Below are 11,577 nucleotides of genomic sequence, written 5' to 3'. Positions count from 1 at the left end.
GGCAGAGAGAGAGGGAGACACAGAATCTGAAGCAGGCTCCAGGCTCTGAGCTGTCAGAGCCTGATGTGGGACTCAAACTCACAAACCACAAAATCATGACCTGAGCCGAAGTCAGACACTTAAACCAACTCAGCCACCGAGGCACCTCTTGAAGCACACATTTAAATCTATAAAATAGTTTGTCAGAGAAATGTCTGAATTCAAAACATGTATGAGGAGTGCCTAGCTGACTTAGCCAGTAGAGCCCACAACTCTTGATTGCATCATGAGTTCAAGCCCCCCACTGGGCATAGAGCTTGCTTAAAACAATAAAATAGTGTGGGAGCACCTGGGTGGCTCAGTCAGTTAAGCATCCAACTTCAGCTCAGGTCATGATCTCAGTTTGTGAGTCTGACACCTCAGAGCCTGGAGCCTGAGTTGGATTCTGTGTCTCCCTCGCTCTCTGCCTCTCTCCCACTCACATTCTGTCTCTCTCTCTCTCTCTCTCAAAAATAAATAAACGCTCAAAAAAATGTTTTAATAAACAAAATAGTGCCTACTTCATCAGCACGTGTGTTAAAATGGAACACACAAAGAAGACTGGCATGGCCCCCACGCAAGGATGACGCGCAAATTCGTGAAGCATTTTCGATTTTAAAAAATAAAATAAAATAAAACATGTGCAAAACGTGTGTGAATGAAAGGAGGAAAAAAAAGGCCATCCTACCTTGGCATCTGCCGATTTGCAGTTTGCAAGTGCAGCCCACTGTCCCAAATCCTGCGCTGTGGCTAACTCAGCATCTTGAATTCCAGCCTAATGAGCCAGATGGAGGTGAAGGTGCACAAGAGGCAGGTGAGTGATAAAGTCGACAGACCCTTGTCTGTTACTTGACACGTGGAAATAAACATTTGCCATGTGGGAAAAGGAACCTGAAGATGGACAACAGGCATGGGTTGTTAGACACATTGATAGCATTATTTTATATATTTCTGGAGAGTCCCGCTTGGACAGGACAATCTCTATTATATATTAGTCAGTTTACTGAACTTATTAATGTCATTGTTTTATTAAAACAAACATTACTATATGACCAATAAAAACCTATAATGTAAAAAAAAATTTTTTTCAAGCATTTCAGTAATGATTGCAAGTTAACTTAATAAAAATTCTCACATTCAAACGAAATCCCAAATCTAATGCATTGGATTATTAGTCACCCAAATGATGGCAATAATTGTATAACTTCCTACTCTACTTAAATGGATTAAAATGTATACATATCTTGAATTTAAATTTGTTTCTTCATTATCTCTATATTTATTCTTATTTTTACGATAATTTTCCAGGTTCTAGACAGGCAACATTCAAAATATTTGACAACTGGTATCACTGATGAGTCAAACTGGATGTCTGTAGGACTCAAGCAAATTCCTAAACTCTTCCTTCCTCCTACCCTTCTTGTTACCCCGGGCATTAACCCTTCAGTAGCTACATCAGGAGAGATCAGCAGAAGGGCCAAGGAGGATTGAGGAGGTACATAACAAAGTTGGAATATTTACCAACCTGAATGGAAGTATTTCACTTTTAACCATTTGTGTAATCACTGCTGTTCTTAACAGGTGAGTATCGGCCCTTCTTATATTATTACCAAACTCAGAGAAAAAAGACTATGTTCTTGGACAAACTAAGGTTAATCTGGATAATTGACCAGCTGACCAACTGTATGAAGCACGGTGCCTGTCCCTACCTCTTAAGGTGATTGGAACCCAAGCCAAAGATGATCTAATTGGGCACCTTTTGATGGTTGGATTTTGATCATCATAATTTTTAAAAATTATTTTTTGGGGCACCTGGGTGGTTCAATCGGTTAAGTGGCCGACTTCGGCTCAGGTCATGATCTCACGGTTCGTGGGTTCAAGCCCCGTGTTGGGCTCTGTGCTGACAGCTGGCTCAGAGCCTGGAGCCTGCTTCAGATTCTGTATCTTCCTCTCTCTCTCTGACCCTCCCCTGCTCATGCTGTGTGTGTGTCTCTCTCTCAGAAATAAATAAAAAACATTAAAAAAATTTTTTAATAAAATTATTTTTTAATGTTTATTCATTTTAAAGAGAAAGAGAGACAAAGTGTGAGCAGGGAAAGGACAGAGAGAGGGAGACACGGACTCTGAAGCAGGTCCCAGGCTCTGAGCTGTCAGCACAGAGCCTGATGGGGGGCTTGAACTCATGAACCGTGAGATCATGACCTGTGCCAAATTCGGATGCTTAACCAACTGATAACCTCCTAATAATCAATGTTGACATAGAGAAATTAGTTTAAAGGAGAAAGTAAAGAAATAGTTACGGACATGCTACCTGTGAAACATAATCATATGGAAATGACTAAGGGGCATGTGAAAATTCATACCTAGTCCATTAAAAATTAAATCCAGCAAAAGACCTAACTGGAGAACTATATGTATGGAAATACTAATTAAAGACTTGAAAACGAATGTGATCATTAAATGTAGCAGGAAGAAATGAGAAAAGCAGCAACAGAATGTTGGGAGAGCCCACATTTAGGTGATTTGTGTAAGAAGACACAATGAAAGTAAAACAGGCGATTAAAGATATTGTGAAGACAATATAGTGTGTAGTGTCACAGTATCCAAGCCAAGAGAAAAATTTTAATATATATATATTTATGAGTGATGTGGCATTGTTTGAAATAACAAAAACAAAATGTCAATAATGTAAATGCCCATCAATCATCAATGATTAAATTATGTTTCAGTAATACTATATAAAGCATTACACAACCATTGGAATGAAGTAGCTCTGTCTATGCTTGTTATCATGGAAAGATTTCCAAGTCATACTATTAAATTTACAAGTAAATTCCAGAGATAGATAGACAGATAGATAGATTGAGAGATATTGTATGTATATCTGTATGTGTATCTATCAATAGAGAGAAAGAGGGAGAGTATATGTATATATATATATATATATATTTTATCCAAAAATGTAAGAAGAAAATAAGCATTACATAATGTATTCTCATATATTCATAACATATATTCATGCACATATCTATACACATGCATACCTCAAAGATATTGAAAGTTTGGTTCCAGACCACTGCAATGAAGTGAATGTTAAAATAAAGTGAGTGAAATTAAGTTTTTGGTTTCCTAGTGCATATAAAAGTAATGTTTACACTAAACTATAGTCTATTAAGTGTACAATAGCATCAGGTCTAAAAATACAATTAAAATATTTTATAAAAATTATTTAAAATGAAATACTTAACTTCATTACAAATATTTTATTGCTGAAAAACGCCGACCATCATTTGAGCTTTCAGCAGGTCAATCTTTTTGCTGATGGAGGGTCTTGTCTCGATGTTGACGGCTGCTGACTGATCAGGGTGGTGGTTGCTGAAGGCTGAGGGGTCTGTGGCACTTTCTTAACATAAGACAAGAGTGAGGTTTGCTGTATTGATTGATTTTTCCTTTCATGAACATTTTGTCTGTAGCATGTGATACTTTTTGATTTTACCTACAATAGAACTTCTTTCAAAATTCTTTGCTGCTTTATCAGCTAAGCGTATGTGATATTCTAAGTCCTCTGTTGTCATTTCAACAGTCTTCGCCGCATCTTTACCAGGAGTAGATACCACCTCAAGAAACCGCTTTCTTTGCTTATGCATAAGAACAAACTCATCATCCATTTAAGTTTTTATCATAAGATTCCAGCAATTCCGTCCCATCTTTTGACTCCACTTCTAATTCTAGTTTTTTTGCTATTTCCACCACACTTGCAGTTACTTCCTCCACTGAAATCTTTATCCCCTTAAAGTCATCCATGAGAGCTGGAATCAACTTCTTCTAAACTCCTCTTAATGCTGATATTGTGACCCTTTCCATGAATCACAAATGTTCTTAATGGCACCTAGAATGGTGAATCCTTTTCAGAAGGTTTTGAATGTACTTTTCCCAGATCCATCAGAGGAATCACTGCCTAAGTCAACTATAGCCTTACCAAGTTTATTTCCTATATAATAAGACTTGAAAGTCAAAATGACTCCTTGATCCATGGGCTGCAAAAAAGATGTTGTGTTAGCAGACATTAAACATTAATCTCATTGTACATCTCCATCAGACCTCTTGGATGACCAGGAGCACTATTAATAAGCAATAATATTTTGAAAGGAATCTTTTTTTTTCTCAGCAGTAGATCTCAACAGTGGGCTTAAAATATTCAGTAAACTGGGACACCTGGGTGGCTCAGTCAGTTAAATATCTGATTTTGGCTCAGGTCATGATCTGACAGTTCATGAGTTCAAGCCCCACATTGGGCTCTGTGTTGACAGCTCAGAGCCTGGAGCCTGCTTTGGGTTCTGTGTCTCCCTCTCTTTCTGCCTCTCCCCTGCTCATGCTGTCTCTCTATGTCTCTCAAAAAATGAATAAACATTTAAAAAATATATTCAATAAACTATATTGTAAACAGATGTACTATCATCCAGACTCTATTGTTCCATTTATATAATATAAGCAGAGTAGACTTGGCATAATTATTAAGGGCACTAGAAATTTTCGAATGATAAATGAACATTGGCTTCAACTGAAAGTCACCAACTGCTTTAGCCTCTAACAAGAAAGTCAGCTTGTCTTTCGATGCTCTGAAGCCAGACCAACCCAAGCTATTGACTTCTCTAACTATGAAAGTCCTAGATGGCATCTTCTTTCAAAAGAAGGCTGCTTTGCCTATATTAAAACTCTGTTTAGTGTAGCTACCTTCACTAATGATCTTAGCAGATCTTCTGGAGAACTTCCTGAAGCTTCTACATCACCACTTGCTACTTCACCCTGCACTTTTATATTCTGGAGAAGGCTTCTTTCGACGCGGGGTTCGAACCCATGAACCATGAGATCATGGTGTGTGAGCAGGGGAGGGGCAGAGAGAGAAAGAGAGAACTAATTCCAAGCAGCCTCCAGCACAGAGACCCATGCAGGGCTTGCTCCCATGAACCTTGAGATCATGACCTAAGCCAAAATCAAGAGCTCGATGCTTAACTGACTGAGTCACCCAAGCGCCCCTCAACCTTTTCTTCTGCAGCTTCCTCACTTCTCTCAGCCTTCAGAGAAGTGAGGAGAGTTAGGGCCTTGCCCTGGATTAGCCTTTAGCTGAAGGGATTCTGTGGCTGGTTTGATCTTCTATCCAGATGACTAAAAGTTTCTCTTTATCAGCAATAAGCTATTTCACTTTCTTATCAATAGTGTGTTCACTGGAGTAGCACTTTTAATTTCCTTCAGTAACTTTCCTTTGTGGTCACAATTGGACTGTTTAGTTCCTATCTTTTGGCCTATCTCACTTTCTGTGTACCTTCTTCACTAAGCACAATCATTTCTAGCTTTTGATTTACAGTGAAAGACTTGTGACTCTTCACTTGAACACTTAGAGGCCATGGTAGGGTTATTCATTGGCCCATTTTCAATATTGTTGCATCTCAGGAAACAGGAAAACCTGACAGGGAAGAGAGAAAAAGAGGGAGAGAGACAGACAGACAGACGGGAATAAACAGTCAGTAGAGCAGTCAGAATACACACATGTCTCACTTAAGTTCACACCCTTTAATGCGTGTGGTTCAAGGCACCCCAAACAATTACAATAGATCAAAGATCACTGCAACATCAAAGATCACTGATCACCATAACACATCTAATGAGAAGTTTAAAATATTGGAAGAATTACCAGAGAAGTTTGAAATATTGGAAGAATTACCAAAATGTGACTCAGAGACAAAAAGTGTGGAAATGCAATTGAAAAAGTAGTGCTGATAGACTTGTTCCATGTAGGGTTGACACAAACTTTCAATTTGTAAAAAAACAAAAAACAAAAAAATAATATCTGCAAAGTGCAATAAAGCAAGGTATGCCTGTGTTTATATTGATAAATAGATGATAGATTTTACATACATACATACATACACACACACAAACAAGCATACACACATACATAGAGAATACAGTAGTTGGTGAACTTTCAGTACTTGGTGACCACCACACTGAAAAAGAGGGCATTGGAAAAAGTGTAACGTGTAACTTTCATTTTTTGATTAAGATACTTCTGCTTTGTTTGACCCATACCTATGCATTACTTGGGTTCAATGGTAGTAAAACATATATAATTTTTTATAATAAACCAATAACAAGCCAGCAACCAATGCTGTATGAAAAAACCAAAGAGGATGAAAACCAGGAAAAAAAAACATTGTTTTTATCATCAGAAATAGATAGTGGCTTTAAGAACTGTTCAGAATACTGGTAAAGAAAAAATCCTGATTACAAGGACAAGAAGAAGTGAAAATGAAGATCACAGATATGATCTATTCAAGATTTTTATCTGTGCCTGTGGGAAGACTAAAGAGAGCAGATAACCACAGACTTTTTCAGGAGTAAGTCTGAGTGGTGTGCAGTGAGCCTGTAAGAGCCAGTGAGTCACCATGAGCCTTTACTGGAATTGTGGGAAAAGAGCATTCTCCCCTTTTTGACCAAGGTTACACATGGAAGCAAGTATGTTCAAACTCTCAGGCAGTGATTTTGATTCCTTTTGGATCCTGATACAGAAGTCCCCCCAGCAGAAGTCAGAGGAGAAGTGTGGGCTGATGGTCTAATGATAAACGTAAGTGCCAGCCTAGATGTACTGACCCAATCATATCCTTGGACTTTTCACCTGCAAGAGCTAAGACATCTTCCTTTGCTTATATCACAATGGGTTTTCTGTCACTTGATACAGAACCCATCCAAACAGCTCATTTTTGATTGGAACTCTATCTAAAAAATGTAAGAAAAAACACCTTAAAGTGAATTTCACAGATAACCAACAATATTGAGCATAACCATTAATGTCAGTGCCTGCCACATAGCTCTTACCAGCACAGCTTGCTAACCAACACTGAAATAACATTGGGCGTTTTGAATTTCACCTCCTCTCCTTTCCTTTCCTTTCCCTCCTCTCTAACGGAGGTGTTTAATGAGTAGTGAAAAGTCCCAAAAGGTGAATGAGAAAGAGAACTGGATAATCAATCCCAAAGGCAATGAGCCCCAAAGATAGTCTGTAAAAAGTGGTTTGGTCTCACTAAAGTTATCACTTTCAACAGGTAGTCCTTCCTGACATACTCCTGGAGAGTGGACAGCAGAATTTCTTTTGAATGTCAACATTTGAAATATTTAATACTATCAAAGAATGGCTTTATTAGAAATGAAAACGTTTCCACATCATCTGAGAAGACATGAGTTAATGACTTTATATAACATATGGGTTGTATCAAGCTTGTTTCATGGTTTATATCACCCAATGATATATAATATTTAATCCGCACAAAAGAAATATATGTAATCCATATGTATGTTCTGAAACACAGTAATAAAAACCATTATTATAGACCTAATGCTTCTTCCCCCTCCCCAGATTCATATGTCAAAACCTAAACCCCAATGTCATGGTATTGGGAGATGAGGGTTTTAGGTGGTGACTGGGTTCTGAGGACAGAACCCTCATGAATGGTATTGGTTGTGCCTATAATAATGACCCTTTAGCCCCTTTAACCATGGGAGGATACAGGGAAAAGACATAGCCAGGAAGCAGGTCCTCACCAGATACATGAAGACAAATACCCAAAATCTATTTAATACACAGGTGAATCTTTTTTTGTGCTCCCTCTTCTACTACCCTTAGATAAAATCACTATTCTGAGTCTTGGGTTTCTATATAGTTTCACCAGATATAGATATAGATGATGATATAGATACAGATACAGATATAGATATAGATATAGATATAGATATAGATATAGAACANCACAGGTGAATCTATTTTTGTGCTCCCTCTTCTACTACCCTTAGATAAAATCACTATTCTGAGTCTTGGGTTTCTATATAGTTTCACCAGATATAGATATAGATGATGATATAGATACAGATATAGATATAGATATAGATATAGATATAGATATAGATATAGAACGGTCACAGTGAGTCTCTGTGGCTTTGAAATTTTCATTCAATATTTTGCTCCTGTGATTAATCCATAATGTTGAGTGTAATTGTAGTTCATATAATTTCCCCTGCTGTATAAGCCTTTGTCTTCTATTTTGTATGGTTACTAACTTGTTTCCTCTTTCTTCATATCTAATGTAACCTGGGAGACTAGAGGCAGGAGACGATGTCCCAGCCGGTGTCTGTATAAAAAGATCACGGTAGGAACATAGCCTCTCTCTCAAGAGTTATTGATAATATATTTTAAAAACTGCTAACTCTATGACAACCTTCCTTGAGCAAACTGCAGTGTTACTTCCATAAAAGGTCTAAGTAGAAATGTTGAGGAAACTCATCATCATGTTCCATTATGGTTTTCAAAAGTGAAGGGAAAGTACTTATCTCATTGTTTCTCTCTAAAACACTTAGCATACACTTGTTAACACTAAAGTCAAGTTCTGTCCTTTAGTTGGCTCTGTGTTTCCACATTATGTCAAATACCTGGTTAAAAATTAAATGTAAGAATATCATTCACCAATTAAAAGGAACAAAATACTACTATATGCTATAATATAGATGAGCATCATGTTAGGGGCGACTGGGTGGCTCAGAGGGTTGAGCATCTAACTCTTGATTTCAGGTCATGATTGCAAGGTCTGGGATCAAGTCCCGTGTCAGGTTTTGAGCTAAGCATGGAGCCTGCTTAAGATTCCCTCTCTCTCTCTCTCTCTCTCTCTCTCTCTCTCTCTGCCCTTCTCCCTGCTCATGCTCTCCTTCTCTCTGAAAACAAAGCAAAGCAAAACAAAACAAAAACATTATGCTAAGTGAAAGAAGGAAAATGCAAAAGGTCATATATTCGATGATGTATAGCATTTATAATTTATATAACGTGTCTAGAAAAGGCAAATTTATAGACACAGAAAGAAGATCAATAATTGCCTTGGGCTGGGGACAGGAGTGAGAATTACCTGCAAATGAGTAAGAGGGAACTTTTTGGAGTAATGGAAATGATCTAAAATGGAATTATAGGGATTTCTGGACAGTTCTGTGCACTTAACTAAAATCATTGAATTGTAAGTGTGAATGGTATACTATGTAAATTATACTTCAATAAAGCTGCCAAAAATTAAAGTGCTGTCAGAATGTCTCTAAAATGCTAAATCTGATTCTTTTATTGTTTGTGCTTTTTATTTTACCTAATGCAATCTATAAATTGTTCGGGCTTTTGAACAAATGGCTTCAGTCTGCTAAATTTTAACATGAACCTGACATTTAACGAGCCCATTTAAATGTAAAACTCAAATGTGAGAGATAGGCATCTTGAGAAGATCTGTCCAGGGAGAAGGCATGTGAGTGAGAGAATTAGTCAGATGACTTGCCAAAGGGCTTAGAGCATGACTTTGGAAAGATACCACTGTTCCACATAGACCTACATAGATCTTAAAACAGCAGCAGATTTCCCAAGGGATCTTATGTCATGATGAGGAAGGATTACAGGAAACTTCTACTAACACTTTATTTTCCTTCCTGGAGCTCCGGGAGAGGTTTCAGTAACTCAGTGGACAGGTCATTAGCTACTTATCCTATAGAGTTACCCACAGCCCTCATCATAACTTATGCCTTACCTACTCTTTTTAAAACCCTCTCTTCTTTCATCAAAGGCATTTAAGTTTTTTGTTTCCACTAGTTTGCAGCTCTGAGCTGAGCTTGGTTTGTGATGTGGTAGCTGTTAATCGCAGTAGAGTATCATGCACCATACATCCCTTCAAAGGAAACTAACGATAACAAGCCAAAAATAAAAGGATAATTGATCTCAATTTTTTGGGTATAATTTGAAATAAAACAGAGCAGTTTTACCTGAATATGGACCAGACCTAAAACTAAAATAAGAAAAGAGAGCTAAAATATTACAAAATATTTTTTAATTTGCAATTATATTTATTGAGCAGAGAAGGAAGGCGGTTGTTTAGATAATTTAAACTTTTCCCCAAAATATCAGTTCTACCTCAGTTATCTTTATATCTCAAGGGGGAAAAATTGGCACTGGATAGTCCCAATGATGAAACTACCCTCTCATGGTTTTGTACAGATAGAGACCATGTAAGTAAGGTGTGTGAGTGTAGAGTCTAGCATTCCAGAAATAAGCAGTTAAAAGAAGGCATCATCACTCTCAATGTTTTCCCTAGAGAAAACAGTAAGATGCCAACTTCCAACTAGCCATCAGCCTCGTCTGCATACATTTCTTTTTTATGTTATGAAAAAATGAATACTGGTCCAGATATTTGGTTTCTTAATAGGTCTGAGTTTCTATAGTACTTGGAATTTTTAAAAAAATAAACATGACTTGATTTAAAAATGACAAGTGTTGTGGGATGTGAGAATGTTTTATTCCTATATTTTTATAGGTGAAGGATAAAAAAATCTACAGAAGCTTAAGATAACGTTATTTTCTCAACTGGTTTCACATGATCTGTGTCAATAACACCTCTAGTACCAAAGATAAATGTCTAATACAACATGAGTTGTTTTTATATGTCAATATTTTGTTTTGTTAAAAAAAAAAAAGAACACATCCAAACCAAGCATCACGAAATAATTTAGTCATGATAGCACACCTAGAAAATATCTCAGGAAGGTCATGTATTTCTTCCACCAATTTAGTGGGCTTCTGTTAGTATTAGTTGCTGTTCAAGACCTAAATCAGTTCTCCTGTCTCACAAAAAACCCCAACAGAAAGAAAACTGTGGAGGAATAGGGTTTGCTTGCCATCTCTACACTATCTTTAATCCATCAGGGTCATGTGCTGAAATTACATTTCCCAATACAGGGCAAAGCATTAAAATATAAATCCATAGAAACCAGACCGCTCGGAGCGCCTGGGTGGCTCAGTCGATTAAGCATCTAACCTCAGCTCAGGTCATGATTTCACCGTTTGTGGGTTTGAGCCCCGTGAAGGGCTCTGTGCTGACAGCTTGGAGCCTGGATCCTGCTTCAGATTCTGTATCTCCCTCTCTCTGCCTCTCCCCCGCTCAAGCTGTTTCTCTCTGTGTCAACAATAAACATTTAAAAAAATTTTAAAAAAGAAAGAAACCAGACAGCTCATTGTATGATGTCCCATGTTCTATCCTGACCATTTAAGGCATTTCATAATTTTTACAAACCTACAGGGCAAGCAAAGGACCTTTTTCTTGACAATACCCTGCAGGGAAAGAACAGACATGTGTTTATTTCTATGCTAAAGTTGAAATCACTCCCGAAGGTCACTGAGACTAGGATGTGATCAAAATCATTGTATTAAATAAAAATCTTAACCAAGTATCATAAATGCCATAATTAAAGGTAAATGCCCGAATTAATATATGGTCTCTTACTTTCAGAAGACCCTTAAATTAATGTTTGGCAAACTTGTATTTTAACAATGGAATCCTTAATCCAAACACACCTTCTCTCATTTGTAATGGTGTTTCTGAGTATTTGATTTACTCATTTGAAATTTTACAATTCACAGCTCTGTATAAAAAACAGTTACTCATTGTTTTCTTAATTTGTATTTGTCACCCAGGCGCCCCTTATATCGTTTCT

The 11,577-nt window shown here is 37.3% G+C and overlaps 1 non-coding gene across 1 annotated transcript; it reads left to right on the top strand.

The window, feature by feature from the left end:
* The first annotated feature begins 531 nt into the window (after positions 1-531).
* Positions 532-636, top strand: LOC144241617 (U6 spliceosomal RNA). The gene has a single exon (XR_013338130.1). It is a non-coding gene; the product is annotated as a U6 spliceosomal RNA (small nuclear RNA).
* The last annotated feature ends 10,941 nt before the right edge of the window (positions 637-11,577 follow it).

Source organism: Crocuta crocuta, unplaced genomic scaffold (genome assembly GCF_008692635.1).
Source record: "Crocuta crocuta isolate KB4526 unplaced genomic scaffold, BGI_CrCroc_1.0 scaffold25, whole genome shotgun sequence".
NCBI lineage: Eukaryota > Metazoa > Chordata > Mammalia > Carnivora > Hyaenidae > Crocuta > Crocuta crocuta.
This window is presented reverse-complemented; position numbering and strand designations above follow the sequence as displayed.